This window comes from Thamnophis elegans, chromosome Z, assembly GCF_009769535.1.
Source record: "Thamnophis elegans isolate rThaEle1 chromosome Z, rThaEle1.pri, whole genome shotgun sequence".
Classification (NCBI taxonomy): Eukaryota; Metazoa; Chordata; class Lepidosauria; order Squamata; family Colubridae; genus Thamnophis; species Thamnophis elegans.
The window spans coordinates 103,310,885-103,327,428 of record NC_045558.1 but is presented as its reverse complement, the minus strand read 5'-3'; the positions used below and the strand labels follow the sequence as shown (position 1 = coordinate 103,327,428).

The 16,544-nt window shown below is 37.7% G+C and overlaps 1 long non-coding RNA gene across 1 annotated transcript in view; it reads left to right on the top strand.

Annotated features, from left to right (window-relative positions):
* The window catches only part of LOC116522979, a 40,870-nt gene extending 25,064 nt beyond the window's left edge, over positions 1-15,806 (top strand). Inside the window, exons 4-5 of the long non-coding RNA XR_004257018.1 lie at positions 7,926-8,092; positions 15,146-15,806. This is a non-coding gene — a long non-coding RNA (uncharacterized LOC116522979). The remainder of the gene's footprint in view (positions 1-7,925; positions 8,093-15,145) is intronic.
* The last annotated feature ends 738 nt before the right edge of the window (positions 15,807-16,544 follow it).

The window sequence follows — 16,544 nt, the reverse complement described above, 5'->3', positions numbered from 1 at the left end:
TTTTTTCTAATAACTATTGGGTAAATGGGTAATGCTGATGAATATGCTGATTTCTGGAGAATGAAAGTAGGGTTAAATCTTCAGAAAGGCTCTCTTATATAAAATATCCTAAAATCCTACCTCCAAAAGTAAGCAGAATTCTTTAGTATATTGTGTCAGAAAGCTGTAATTTGAACCAAGATGTTCTATGTAAGTGATGGCAAACCTATGGCCCACCTGCCACAGGTGGCACATGGAGCCATATTTGCCAGCATGGCAGCCCTCAGCTCCAGTGCGCATGCATGTGCCGGGGGGCTGGGGAAGGCCATTTTTGCCTTTCCCAGGCTTCAAGAAAGCCTCCGAAGCCTAGAGAGGGCAAAAAACAGGCTCAACAGGTCAACCAGAAGTTCGGAAAGTTTCCGAACTTCCGGTTGGCATCACATCCATCACTGTTCTATGTTATTGGAAGGGCTTTGAAGTACAGTTGCTGGCCACAAATAATTTACTTACCTCTGTTTTGTAGAGACCCATTACTTATTAAGTAAGTTAAAAAGGACAAGTATTCCTTAAATGCTGAGAGTAGATACACTAGTATTAAGAAGAACTCAGGATGGTCTCTACCTGACTCTCAGGTATACAGATTTTCTAGCAAAACTTCACTGCTGAGATATAGTCTGTGTTTTTAACCATTCTTTTCTACAATACTTTATGGCTGAAGTAAGATGGGTTGCACCTGCTTGTCAAATAGGGTGGCAACCACAAATGGGCCCGTGGGTAAAAAACTAATGCTGCTCTTTAAGATGAAAGACCAACGATTTAGCCCTCAGAAATGTTGCTCTACTGTATCCTCTGGATACTTTTCAAAAGCAACCTTTGAAATATATTTTGTACCATGCAGTCTAAGTCAGGGTTGTCAAACTCATGGCCCATGGACCAGATTCGTCATGCACTGGCCACTCCCGGTTTTGAGAAGGGGGGAAAAGTTGTGATACGTCATGTGATGATGCCGTGACAATGAGGGTTTGACACTCCTGATCTAGGTGTTACAGAAGTGTGAATGATTTTGGCCCGGTGGAACTTAGTAGAGAGAAAGATTCCTCTCAAAAAGCAAAAATGCTATTTAAAAGAAAGCTATGCTACTTTAATCTGCATTTTGTCCTTCCCACTCTTGTGCTGGTGGCTTTGGAAACCATCCTTTAGCACGCACATAAGCTTGCAATTCGCTCCCCCCCCCAATTAAGTATTCATAATAAGAGTTTATCATCTTACTGCCTTATTACAATTCTATGACATTTCTAATGATGGAGCAGAGGACCTTAATATCCTTCATCTGATGGCTGAGTGCTTTGCAGCCATTTTCAAATTAACTCAAATGCTAAATATTTAATTATCTTGCTGACTACCATCTCAGTTCCTGCAAAACCTCAACAACCAGTTCCAGCTACTATAGGTGCTAGTGAATTCTCAGATATCATTTCCAGTCCAGTGAGTCCACTTGATAAAGGGTGGCTGTCACTGGCAGGATGGATCTGAATATTTATTTTCCCAATATCCGTTAGACTTTAGACGGTGTCATAGGAAAGTGAGGGCCATTTGATAATTAAGCTGCAGAGCCCAACTTGCCCTAACTTCATGTCCCAAACCAATGGTGCAACTCAGGACTAAAAACATGGCCTTGACAGCCAAAGAATACCCAAATTATAAAAGCAAGTGCAAGCCGACAGTTAGAAAATACTTCAAACAGCATGGCTATTTAGAATCTTGTCAGATGCACATGGCTACAACAAATCAGTGTGGTATGTTTTCCCCATTTTAAAACCTAATAATTCATGTCTATATATAAGCAGAACCTGTACCTAAGAAATGGATCCAAGCAATAGAACTACAGAGGTAGACTCCATTGTATTCTTCTAGTTGTAATTTAAGTGATGAAAATGTAAAACTAGGCATTGCTTCCTTCCTGATTAGGATTCATAAACTGAGGTTTGCATGTTCAAACAATGGTATATATTCTCAATTTATACCATTCAAACAATGTTATAAATTGGCAATACATACATACATACATACATACATACATACATACATACATACATACATACATACCAGTACATACGTATGGGTCAGACCAATTTTTTGATTTTTTTTTCTTTTTTGATTTTAGATTATTGCTTAGTGATTTGGATAGTTTCCAAGATTTATATGTTAAGCTTATTCTAGGACCTACGGTACCTTTTCATATTTTCCATTTCAGAAAGGGCAGAAATTGTGCTGCTGAGTTTTGAGCATCATAATTGAAGAGGGCTCTAGAGAGTGGCCCCCATCCTTTTGGGCACTAGGGACTGGTTCCGTGGAGAAAGGTTTTCCTACAAACCAGAGAAGGGTATGTCTTTGCATACTGCCTGCATCCTGTGGATGGGCTTTGCTTGTTTGCATGATTTAGTTTTTGGCTGGCTGCAGCCCAATACTGGTCCACAAACTGGGAGTTGGAGACCCCTGCTCTAGAGGTCACAAAGAACTATAGAAGTTCATGTTATCCATCCTTAATTTGAAACAGCAATAGATGGAAAAGAGGGAGAAAGAAGGGAAATGGGAATAGTGTGCTTCACAACTAAAGAAATGTTATAGTACAGCTGTTTAAAGGAAGGGAAATAATTGTCCAAGATGGGAAGCATGGGTTTGCATAGTCTGAAATCTCAGGGTCAGGTTAATCATTACTCCCTTTCATGGGTTTGATTTTATATACTCAGCAAGTTTCCATAGCCCTGTCTTCAAAAACAGGTGAGAAATCAAGTGTCAAAAGGTGAGACTGGAGCAGCATGTGGAGAGCCAATAACTTTCATAAGCAAGTTGCTGGGATAGAAATCAGCTGTTGAAGAAGCAGCTAGCCAACTAACCACCATGTGTAGCCTGCATTGCATCTTTTAGGCAATTTCTGGTAAGGGCAAATTTGACTTCCACCCAGGCCTGATTGCTTTGCAGCTACTCTGAGTACACCTGAAAATCTCTTTGCTACCCATTTCTGTCCATAAACAAACTAAAACACATTCAGTTTTCTAAAGCTTAACAACTTTAGTGCCTAATCTTGCAAGTCATCTGCAGCAATGGCATTTGGAATAACAATATAGACAGGTCATTTTAACAGGCTAGAAAAGAAACATGTGCAATCCCATGCATGTAGATTACAAAAAGTTATATGAAAAAAAACCACTGTATCTTCAATTCTCTATAAAACGTTATATTCCTTATATAATAGGGACAGGAACATAAGGTCTCTTCCTTAGTAATAAGGACATTCAAAAGCCCTCACCTTGTTTGTGACTCAGATGAGCTTTTACAGGCTCAACAGCATCTTATTCTACTGTTGATAATTTAATCTAATCTTGCCTGTAGCTCCTCATCTTTCTTCTATTTATCACTAAGGAGTCTAGAGAGTCTTGCAGACTTCAGCTACAAACACAGAATAATGGATATGATTTTACAAAAATAATTACCGTGCTCTTACCTAGCACCAATCTTTTTGCCCTTTATCACTAGCAAATTTGTGATTGAATGATGCAGGTTGTGTTTTTTTTTTAACTTGTCATTGTTTTCTCTTCTTCGGAGAAGTAGTATTTAGACCATTCTGAACAAACCAGAGAAATATTTCACTGAATGTTTCACTGGGGTGGACAGAAAAGTATCCATTTCAGAACAATCTTGAGTTTTTCAGAACTGTGGAGGAGAGCATCAATCTCCAAATGTTTTGATCTAGTTGCCAGCACATTTGGAATGTTGAGAATACGTTATGTAGTCTCACAACATAGTTGTCATAAGAAAGCTGCCCAGCCACAAAAGGATTGCTGTGGGGAGTCTAGTAGGTTGCAGAAAAATGTTAATCAGAAGGTAAATTGATAATGATGGTCTTTATCCTCCAACTAGTCCCCTTTCAGATTGCAAAGCATTTCTATTGCCCTATGCCAGTTAACTTACTTTTTCTTTTAAAAAAAATCTAGACAGTTGGGTATAATTCTAAAGAAATCACTAGGCAGTAAACAATTTTATTTAAAAAAATCATTTGATGAAAGCAGATAAAATGAATGGAAGTTTGCCCAAAGCTAGAGAAAATATAATGGAATGCCAACACATATGGTCACACCTGGGTCCCATTACTTCCTATGAGAGGTCTTCAAACTCTCCTTTTTGAGTTCTACTATATTTTCTCCAAAGCTAGGGAAAGTCAACTAGGTTTACTCCATCAGCACCAGATAAATCCTCTTTGTCACTGACTCACCCGGGAGGAGAAAAATTGAAATTATTTTGTATCACTACCCGAACTAGTGGGAAGGCATGTGCTAAAATGTAGATATCTTCCCAAATTGATAAACCTTGGTTTATTAAGATGTTTAAATCTTTATCATATGTCACAAGAGCCACCAGAATAAAAGGGAATAAACAACTATTTTCATTAGAGATTAATATCAATTATGATCATTGATTTAGGTACTCCCTCAGCAACAGGATCATTCACAAACCCAGCCCACCCTCCAGACTAAGTTCATGTAAGCCAATTTTCAATCCATAAAATAAATAAGAAATTGCACTGTAGTTAGCTTGGCTGATCCAATTGAGCAGAGCCACCCCTGTTCCTGATTTTCCTTTATTCCCTTCCAGGCAGACTCGGAGGAAAAGACACAGTTCCCTCAAGATAAAAACAAAATGGAGTATCTCTGAAAAGCCTATACCTGAGATAAATGTCCTCCTCTGACATTGACTTTTTCAGGCTTCATTTGTCTTTGCATTACCTGGAGGGACAAATCACAGTCACTTTCCTTTAATTCATGCAATGTCTGAACCTCTTGAAGTGGGATTTCCTCACGTTCATAAAACAAACTGGCACTCACTTTTCATTCTTTTTTTTTAGGAGATTAAGATTGCGTTTGGAAGAAGAGGAAATTCTCTAAATCACATTTTATTTTTTTCATAAATAGATTAGACCCAGATTTTCTATTAGCTTTTATTTTTTTCTCAGTTGATTATTCTTGGAGTTTTCCCTTGTATTTAATTTCTACATTTGTTTTTGGGGCCCATGCAAGTTGACACAATACTAGGTAGCAAGATGTCATCCATCCATCCATCCATCCATCCATCTCTACCTATCATCTATCTATCTATCTATCTATCTATCTATCTATCTATCTATCTATCTTAGTGGAGAAATGCTGAAATTGAACAGGAAAACTAGAAGGCATCAGCCAGCAGTATTTCAATATTCCTTTGCTATTCTTTCAATTCCTTCTGATTCCCAACAAAAAATTCCCAGAGTTTCAAGTTCATTTTCAACATGAGTAGAAATAAGTTACTATAGAGTCCATCCAACTTTTTCACACGTCTGATGAAAGCCAGTTTGGAATGAGGAAAAAATCCCTTGGTTCATCAAAGTATAAATTAAGTATATTTAATTTAGTACCCCAGTTCTAAATTAAGAAGCTTGATTAAGATGCTCTCTTGAAATCATTTTTCAGTAGAGCAGCAAAAAATTTCCATACAATAAAGGTAATTTATATTACCTATGATTAAAAGAGGATAATCAGCCTCAGATTACTCAGGATGCAAAAACCAAAGATGGATATAATCTGTCTTTTCCTGCTCTTATCCAACACATAATCTGTTAGACCAATAGGCTAAATCCATTTAGATTTTAAGAACATAAACATTTTTCACTCAGGCCTTTCTCAACATTTTATTCCCCAGAGAAGTTAAGATTGCTACTGGTTATCTGAATGCAATTCCATTTAAGACTGAGGGTAAATCTTTTGTTCCAAGATTTGAGACTATATAAATCATCTGTCCAAAGATGATTATTATGAATAATAATCTATCATTTAGAAAATGTTGCTTCCCCCACCATCTATCCAGCCCTAACTTATATCATTTTCTGGAGAAATTACCTTGAAACTGGATTATATCAGCAAAACAGAATTGATTTTGTGTTGCGTGCACTGGGGACTTTTGCCATTTTCATAGAAACATGATGATTTGTAACCTTAGCTCCTTTTTCCTTTTCCTCCATCAGACAGCCTTCTCCTTGCCCATCTGTCCAGCTGCATTTCCCCTTCTCTTCTTCATGCTTCCTCTTTCATCAGCTTGGCAGCACTAAAGCTCTAATCAATATAATAGATTGATGTCCCCCATTGGAACACCAATGCCCCTAAGCAGAACACCTTGTTCTTTCCCATCAGTCCCAGTCTGGCCTTTGAAAAGGCACTGCTTCTGACACGCTGTATTTTGCAGATTCAGTTACAGGAGCCTCCAGGCTCTGTTTGTTGGCACTGATGAAAAATATAGTCCCCAAAAGATGTCAAGGAGGTAAAAGGAAATGAAGTGAGACAGCCAAACAACCCGAGCTGCCATTCAGAAATATGGTCTCCATGGAAACCACTCCGCTCAGCCTCAGGACCATTGTCCATCTTCTCATATGCTGCCCTTCGTTTTCTCTGCATTCTTCCTGCCTTGAAAGGTTGGACTGTCAACCCCAGCATCCTCAGAATGAACATATTAGGTTATCTTGAACGAGTTTCTATATTAAAAAAATAATAATTTGTGAAGAGAGAATGCCTTAAAATGTGAGCTTTTCATGCTGTGAGATTCAGGCCTCAAACCAGATAATACTGGTAATATATAAAGATTTTTTTTTTGGGGGGGGGAGAAAAATACAGTTGGAAAAAGTAATATATTCTAATTTCCAGAAGGCACAGGCTTACTGGAAGGTTTATCCGAGTCTCCTTAAAAGATTAGTAGAAATGTTAGCAATTTCTTGGAATCCTTTTTCTTCCTCTTGGCAATGTATTTTTAAATTTATTATTTTAGAGACATTTACACTCTATAATTTAGTCACCAAAGTTTCTGGTGTAGCCAGCCAAATTAATTTAAAAAAATGCCTATTATCTAAAAAGGCAGGCAGGTTTATTTATGATTAGTGGTTAGTTTATCAAAAGATCTGATAGATCAGTCCAAAAGTTGTTAACAATCAGTACCTTACTTCCAACAATGAATAGTCAAATATTTTTAAGAAAGCTAAGTATAAAATTCATCCCATTTGTTTCCCAATATTCCCAATATTATGATCAGAATTATATTAAAGTTGATCATGAAGGCCTATATTAGTGACTATGACAAGCTGGGTGGGCTAAAGAAAGATAATTAAAAGACAATGCTAAGAATGCCGAATACTTTACTATTGGCAACCAAATTATCTATACAGACATTCTACCCATCCAGATAATTTCAATTATATTGGTCCACAATTCAACCTATCGTTTTCCTCCTCTATTCAGGGGTCTCAAACTAGTGGCCTGTGGCTCATGCACAGGCCACACCCACCCCAGATCAGCTAAGGGAAAACCATCACGAAATGTCATGTGATGGTAACATGACGCCACGAGTTTGACACCTGTTTTTGTCACAAAAACACAGCCTGCTAGTAAAGCAACTTCAGTCTGGAATGCTGCACATACAAGCAAAAAGAAAGACAAAACTATATTTAGAGGAACTTTTTAATTTCATTTCAAGACATCACTAATAGCAGAAAGTGACTCCAAAGAGGCATTAAAATTGGCTGCCTGTTCCCCATCCTCCTTACAGGCATATCTGACTTTGTTTTGCACAATTGCTCCTCATTTGTTTTGTCGGTTGGTTTACACTCTGTTGGCTTATTAATGGGGAAGATTAGTTTTCACTCTGCTGAGATACTGGGAAAGAGACAATTCCTGTCTTTGCCTCTTTGGAGAAGATTAATGGAGGCATTATTTTGTATCCTGCACTAAGGCAAACATGCTGCTTGGGCATGCAGGGGTGAATATAACTGAATGTTAGCTTAATTGTATGTGGTTAGATTTAACAACATATCTACTAATTCACTCTTTACAAAAACATTAACCTCTGGCATCTTTCCTCCTTTTCTCTAGAAGATGTAACATTTATGATACAGAGTCCAGACTGATGAATAAGGGCCAGTCCAGATGGCAGCAGTTTCTCCCAACAGTTGTAACAAGAAACCGGAACTAGGGAAGGAATTTCAAGGAGTAGGAGGGGTATTAACAACATTTTCAGTTGGACTATAACTTGTTGCTAGGTAAGAGCTCTTATGGCTGTGGGGCTGGTAATTGCAGATATTGTGCAGAATTTGATTTTTTAGATTCTGAAATGACCTGACCTGATTAATGGTTTCCAAATGAAGAATTGAAGATGATTTGTAATTATCCACTAGCTCTGTGGTTCTCAACCTTCCCAACTTTAAGATGTGTGGTCTTCAATTCCCAGAACTCTCTAGCCAGCCATTCTAGTTTGGGATTGGGTGTGTTTACTTTTATCTCATTATTTCCCTTGCCACATTTTTTTTTATTTTTGTCTTTTTATATCTTGAATGTGTGTGTGTGTGTGTGTCTTTATTGTTTTTATTTGTGAGTCACTCAGAGTTGTTGAGAGTTAGACATTACCCAATTAATAATTTACAATAGTACTGTCACTGACAAATATTTTGCCACAGCTTTTAAGAACCCTACCCGCATCTCAAACCTACCAATTGTGTCAGACTACTCAATTGCTTTGCAGTGTTCAGAAAACAGCAAGTTTTAAACATTAATTACACTTTAGTTGAATATTGGTTGAAAAATAGAAAATGGGATAGGTTCACATTCAGATATGAGCCAAAAGAATTTCTTCCCTATACTCAGCAAAGAGGAGGATAGAATCAACTACAGGTAATAGATTTACGACCACAATTGAGCCCCAAAAGGCTGTTGCTAAGTGAGACATTTGTTAAGTGAATTTTGCCCCATTTTACAACTTTTCTTGCCAGAGTTGTTAAGTGACTCACTGAAGTTGTTAAGTTAGTGATATGATTGTTAAGTGAATCTGGCTTCCCCATTGACTTTACTTGTCAGAAGGTCACAAAAGATGATCAGATGAACTCAGGACATTGCAACCATCATAAATATAAGTCAGTTGCCAAGCATCTGACCATTGGGATGCTACAATGCTCATAAGTGTGAAAAACAATCATAAATCACTTTTTTCAGTGCTATTGTAACTTTGAATGGTTACTAAATGAACTGTTGTAAGTCAAGGACTACCTGTACTGTGAATATGAACCTGGAAGTTGCTCTGAACAGTTTGTTAGCTTACAACATATCTGTCAGTGGTGGGATTCAGCCAGTTCGCACCTATTCAGAACTGGTTGTCAACTTTCTAAGCAGTTCAGAGAACCGGTTGATGCAAGAAATCTCATTCTGTTTCATTCTGTTTTTTTCCCCACTTTACAGGTAAGGAAGGCAGGAAGGGAACATTCTGGTGTTGTTTCTAGCCTAATCTTTATTGCCCTGTTAACAGAAACTGCCTCTCTGGTTAACCCTTATTACATTGTAACAGCTAAGGAAAAGCGCCGATTGACGTGAGCGACATTGAATTGGCCACACCCACCCAGTCACATGACCATCAAGCCATGCCTACCCATATGGTCACTAGGGCAGAACCGGTTGTTAAATTATTTGAATTCCACCATGGATATCTGTACAATGCAAATCTGAGGACAGTCTTTTTGAAAACAAAGCAAACTCTATGTCTAGGGCTTTTTTTCCAGGTTAAGTGTGGATAGAGCTATAATTTTGGTTTGTTTTTTTCCTGGAAGAGTTGTACTCATTACCCTTTTTTCTCTTTTCTCAGTGTTTCTCTATTATCAGAATATTATTTCCTTGTTGGATTTCCAGAAAACCAACAGGATCCTTTACCAATTCTTTTACAGAGATAGTGGTCAAAGCCTCAGAGTGGCTGCAAGTCCATTTTACTCTGAGATGCATTATAATATGTGGTTCTGGTAAATGCAATTTCAATCTATCTCCTTGCAGCTGAAAAGACCTTCTGATTAACACTCGGAAGTGTTCTTCAAGGTCAAAGAACAAATGCAGTAACAGGGCTGGGGTGGGGGGGTCAGTTGTGCATATATTTGTTAAGATTCCCGGACAAAGACATCAATTTTCACAGTGCATCAGCTCTTTTCTAGTGAAAGATGCTGAAAATGGCAAAAGCCTCACAGAGCTCCTTTGAAGCTCTCAGAACCAACAATGTCTGATCATTTACGTTTGTCACTTTGATGTTTCATTCAAAGTTTCTAGTGAGGCTTTTAAAAAATGAATTGCAGATGGAAGTTTCTTCTTCATGTTTGCCTGTTCCTTTATTCCTATGTTGCTTAATCTGTATGAAATCGGTAAGCCTGTAATAATCTAGCATTACTGGTCAGTAGCCCTGAATACCTGCTGAGGTCTTCAATCAACAGAAGGGGTCATTTGAAAAGCTCCAGCTTTCCTGCTTGTCCTTTATATATCTCTCTATTCATCTATTTATAAGGATGTAAAGACCAAATAATATTGCCTTCTCCTAATTGTGGTGTTCTGAAAGGAGTCTACTGAGCCCATTTCACCTATTGATTCAATAAAACTCAGGAATCAAACTTCTTGTGAAAGATAGTTATTTGAAAATAGAATGAATGGTAAACCATTGGTGAAAAATATGGACACTGAAAAGTCCCAATTTTTCTGTGTTTTCATTGTAGATTGGTAGCTTCAGTGAATGAGATGACAGTTTGCTACCACATAATGCATTTAGACACACATCCTATCTCCCTGAATCTTGGAGCCTTCTAGATGTTTTATCTATCTAAAATGCATCAATTAGAAAACACTGATCATCAACCATTTTTCTCCTGAGATTTAGCACTTAAGTGATAGAAGGAAATGTGAAGATTCCAAGAAACAACATGGTTAGTGAAGAATGAACATTTTATTTTGTTCAGGTTTTCACTAGAATCTATCAACTCTTAACTAATTTCTTCATGAACAGAATTTTAAAAAATTTTAAATTCAGGAGGGAGAAAAAAAGGAAGCTATTATTTTTTGACTAAGATTTTGAATGCATCAGACCAAGAATGTTTGCAAATTCTGAACTCAATCAACATCACTTTTTGGGTCCAGAGCATGGAGCATTGTCATTAGTTTTCTTGTCTTGTTTCGATCCAAGTTATCAAATTCTGGCTGAGTCCAATCAATTATTCCAGATGAGTATTGTGTTACAGGCACTGCCCAAGTGTTAATTGCCTTTATGATATTTCCTATTCAGCTTTGATCTCAAGATTTTCCGGACTCGCTTTACGTATTTTGTTGAAGTACCTTCCTTGATTTGGTTGTACAACATGTCAGAAGCTTCCAAAATTTCTAAGTACTTGTACTCCTCTTCTGGTGTTACTGCTTTTATCAGCTCTTCATTATCACATTCGAATCCATCATCTTCAACAATTTTTCCTGTCTGAAAAGCAATTGTTGCACATTTGTCAATGCCAAATTGCATTTCAATGTCTCTGCTAAACTCCTCAGCAGTGAGCTCAATTCAGCTTTTGTTTTCCCAAACCGTTTTAAACCATCCGTGTAGAACAAACAGGAAATGTTCAACCCTTTTTAAGATGGTTCACAGCCACAGTTTGTTTTGTTCAAAATGCTTGTTAGTTGTGCCATCAAAAGTACAAATAGAAGTGACAGTGTAAGATTTCTCATCAGGCTATCAGCTTAGTTTGCTATAGCTTCATGGATGTCTTTAGGGATTTCAGGATATTGCTGCTAATTCCAAAAATTGTCTAAGCATTTCTCAACCCAGATGCGTGGAACAGAATTAAATGCTTTCTTACAATCAACCCAGTCCATGAACAAATATGTTAAGTCTTTTCTTTGAATTCTTCAAAATCAGTTTACCAATCATCAGTTGGACTTTGGTTCCTCTTGAATTTTTGCAGCACCCTTTCTGTTCTACAGGCAGCAAGTCCTTGTTTTCTAGATATACAAAGTTATCTATTATTGTTGTTGTTCTTGTTGATCATATAGTGAGCCAAATGTGTTAGAAGGATTTGGCATTTTTGTATAGATATTGAATCTGCGATAGGCAGGAGCCTGGGATAGGCGGGTGTTATTCTTTGTTGGTGTTATCACAGAATGTAATCTGTTCCAAGTAAAACTCCTTTTGCACTTCACTGATTGTGATTTTATCAATACAGGTGATATTCAAGTGATGCTCCAGTTGTTTTTGAATTGCACCTAAGGCACCTGTTACTATAAGCTTTGTTTATACAACATGTGAAATGCAGCTGCCAGTTTTTTAACTGGTGTTTGTCTTTACACGTTACAGGTGTCATTGACTTACAACCATTCATTTAGTGATCATTCAAAGTTACAACGGCACTGAAAAAAGTGAGTTATGATCGTTTTTTATATTTAACAACCATTGCAACATCCCCATGGTCACATGATCGAAATTTGGATGCTTGGCAATTGGCATGTATTTATGATGGTGGCAATGTCCAAGGCTCATGTGATCCCCTTTTGCAGTCTTCTGACAAGCCAAGTCAATGGGAAAGCTAAATTCACTTAACAACCATTTTACTAATTTAGCAACTTATAGTGATTCACTAAACAACATGGCAAGAAAAATAGTAAAATGGGGAGAAACTCCCCATTTTGTCTGATTAATAAGATTCCAGGTTTCAGATCCACACCCTTACAAAGGCAGAGTAGTTTTTAAAAAGGTATAGTTGAACTAATACAAGTAACTGTTGATTTCTGATATTTACATTTCACTAATAAGGAACTCATAGGGTTCCTTGCTATCCTTATCCACTCATAGATGGCTCAGTGGCTAAAATGCTGACCTTGTCGATCAGAAAGGATGGCAGTTTGGTGGTTTGAATCCCTAGTGCCGCGTAACAGTGTGAGCTCCCGTTACTTGCCCCAGCTTCTGCCAACCTAGCAATAGCAATAGCAGTTAGACTTATATACGGCTTCATAGGGCTTTCAGCCCTCTCTAAGCGGTTTACAGAGTCAGCATATTGCCCCCAACAATCTGGGTCCTCATTTTACCCACCTCGGAAGGATGGAGGGCTGAGTCAACCCTGAGCCGGTGAGATTTGAACAGCCGAACTGCGGAACTGCAGTCAGCTGAAGTAGCCTGAGGTGCTGTATTTAACCACTGCGCCACCTCGGCTCTAGCAGTTTGAAAGCATATAAAAAGCTAAGTAGAAAAATAGGAACCATCTTTGGTGGAAGGTAGCAGTATTCCGTGTGCCTTCAGTGTTTAGTCATGCCAGCCACATGATCACGGAGACATCTTCGGACAATGCTGGCTCTTCGGTTTTGAAACGGAGATGAGCACTACCCCCTAGAGTCGGGAATGACTAGCATATATATGCAAGGGGAACCTTTACCTTTTACCCAATAAGGAACTCAGGCTACCTAATGCATACAGATTATTTTTGGGTCTTTTTGAATCAGGTGGTCTTCTAAACTTGGCTGTCTGAAGATTTTAAGAAATACATGGCTGTGATGTGGATTGGTCAATCACTTCCAGTTTGGTTTGATTTTTTTTTAAAAAAAGGATCTTCTCCAGACAGTGTAAATGTCAATCTTTGCTAGCATTATTTATTCATTAGTAAAGATTTTGAAAAACAGGAGGAAGCCTGTCAAAATGAAGACAACAGTGACAATTTGTTTTTTTCTCTAGCTTCCATTAAGTCTATGAGCTTTTTTTATGAAAGCAGGGAATCTGAAAATTATAAATCAATTGTAAAAATCCTATAATAAGTAAACAATTTTCAAGTCTTTGCAGTAGCCTCCAACATTTGTTTTTTCTATAGAACAGGGACCAGAGGCAATCTGGAAAATAAACTTAGTAGTGTTGATTGGTTGGATCTATCCCCATGTAACTGTTTTATTAGAACAATATTAAAAAAAATAGGGCAAGCGTTTTGGCCAGCATAAAAAGAAGCGTCATTTGGCACATTCACTTCTATAATTCATTTTCTTATGTGTCATCCCTTTCCACATTTCACTGAAATTAATAGGAGGGTCTCATTCCTTCCTGGGAGGAATATGCATTGTGGTAGGTAGTAGGTAATAGGCAATAGGCAGGAGTGTGCTACTGATTGTTCAGCTTGAGACAGTAATAAGTCTTTGGCTAGCAGAGAGCTGCACAAATGACAAGGGGGCCTCTTCCTTCTAACTCCATAGGGATACACAAACTATTGTGAAAGCTAAGTGATTATTGCAAGTGTCTGCAGCCAAATATCCCCTGTGATCATTCAGACTCAGGCAAATATTACTGTCTCTCTATAAACCTCTTGCGGGAACATAGGTTTGTGCAGACTTTCTCACTGTAACACCAACCATCCCTCCACAATTCATAAACACACAAAACAATCTTATCCATGTCTATTCAATCCACGTTTCCCAGCTCCCAAAGGAAGTATGCTATTGAGCAGGAGACAGTATAACTAAAGGAAGTAGAACAAAAGAGGCAGTCATGGCTAACTCCAGACATTTTCTACTGCCTGAAGTGAAAGACAAGGACCACAATCCCCATCTTTGCAAATAGAATCTAAAGCAGAAAATTGAATCTTATGATATATAGTTAGAAATCAGCTCTCTCCATCACAACTAATAGAGGGAATGCTTTTGTAAAGATACAGGGAAAGAAGGACTATCACCATCCCTCACTTTTCCAGCTGTTGCCCTCCTCCATTTGCTGCTGCTGTTATTTTGATTTGTTCCTGCCTTTTGGCATAAAGAGAACCGCAGACCAGCCCAAATCTGATAAAAGCAATTTAAATCAACTACTTCAGATGTGTTGCACTTAAATTCCCATAGTGATGTTTTATTATGAAGTGAAATATCATATTGTGAAGGAATTTATTTTTGACATGCCCAGCTAAGAGAGAAATTATAGCATAGCAGCAGTTGCCTCTTGCTTTTCTATTCATTTAGCATAACAATTACACAAACATTATTTTGCAAGGCTCTTCCATAATTCAAAGGCCTTATGAGATGGGCCACATCTGGTTCAATTGAAACTGAAGTCCATAACTAAGGAGCCGTTACCAAGAGAGCATCCTTACCCACCAGCCTAGTTTATTTTACTATCTGTTATAAAAGCAGTGTTTCTCAAGCTGATGGTAATGTACACGCAAGTTGAAATAATTGAAATGTATGCATTAAGCAATAAAAAAGTTTAAGATCATTTTCTTTTCTTTAAAACAATATCCCCCAAATGCAAAATTCTGGCCATCCTCTATTTCTGACCTGATTCATTCTTAAAGGCCTCTATTGATGCCAAGTAAAAGGAAACCAGGCCATAAAAGAACACAGTAGCTGGACATCATCAAAGCTGAAACTAGCCAGAACATAGAAAAACTTAAAGAAGCAGTGCAAGTTCAGAAGATTTGGAGAGACCTGGCCCAGTTGGACAAGACTGAATGGATATCATCATCATCATCATCGCCAATTGATGCCTTTTGTTCTAGGCTGCATGTTTGTACTCCCAATGTAGAATTTTAAAGGGTAAAACTATTATTTTGAATTAGGTTTAGAAACACATGAACAAAAAATGCAATTGATGCAAAATCCATGTCACATATTATGATCGTAATACCAGTTGTATCCTCATGGCCATACTTTGAAATTTGTAAAGCATTTATAAAATGCATAGGAATATAAGTTGTCCTTAACATATGACCATAATGGAGTCATTATGCCCATTATGATCATAAAGGTCGTATTTTATGTTTTTGAAATGGTTGTTAAGCAAACTAATATTTTTTATGGGCACAGTTTTGCCAAAAACCAAAAGAAGCAAGTGCTGTTTTACATTATTATGTTTTACAAAACTGTTGTCAAACATGATATATGACCACTGCATTTATCTCTCAACTATGTGAAATGTTAAATATGACTTATTAAAGTTGTATTGATCTCAATGAATTCTAAGAGGATATGTTAGTCTGGATCTAGTCTTATGTCATTTTAATATACTCCTGGTGGTTTCAAAGAATACGATCACTTGCCCCATGCCTAAATCTGAAAAACCTTGCCAAGAAAACTGCAGGGACTTCTGTAGGAAGTCTCCAAGAATTAGCCATGATTGAACAGAAGAAAATAAATCCATCTAATAGACAAAGAAGATGCTCCTAATCTTAGGAGTGTTCACAGCTCTAGCTCTGGAAACAAAATAGAGGTTTTAGCTGAACATTTGCATGGTGGTATGAGATGTGACTAAATGGAGTACATCTCTTCCTATCACCTTTCTACCATATGGAATCCTTTTTTTAGATACCAAAGGGTAAAATGAGATATTTCATGAAAGTTTTTGAATTTCACAGAAATCTTGATCACTCCCAGGGGGGGAAGCATCTGGGAAAAAGCATTATTCTCCACAGAATCTGGGCTGCTGTCCTCTCATCAGGACTGAAATTCAAACCTTGACAGTGATTGATTTGATTCCGGGTTAAATGTTCATTTTCAAAGGCTTCTTGGCTTTAAAAGTATTATGGCTCTCCAACTAATAAAGAAAGAAAGAAAAATGTTGGGGCCATTCATGAAAAGGGAAGGAAAGGCTGCTTTTGGAGAGCCCATTCTCTCTGGAACCCTTTCTGTGGCATGAATCACCGGATGGTATGAACTCAATTAGTTGAGTCAAATAGCTGAAGATAAATCACAGTC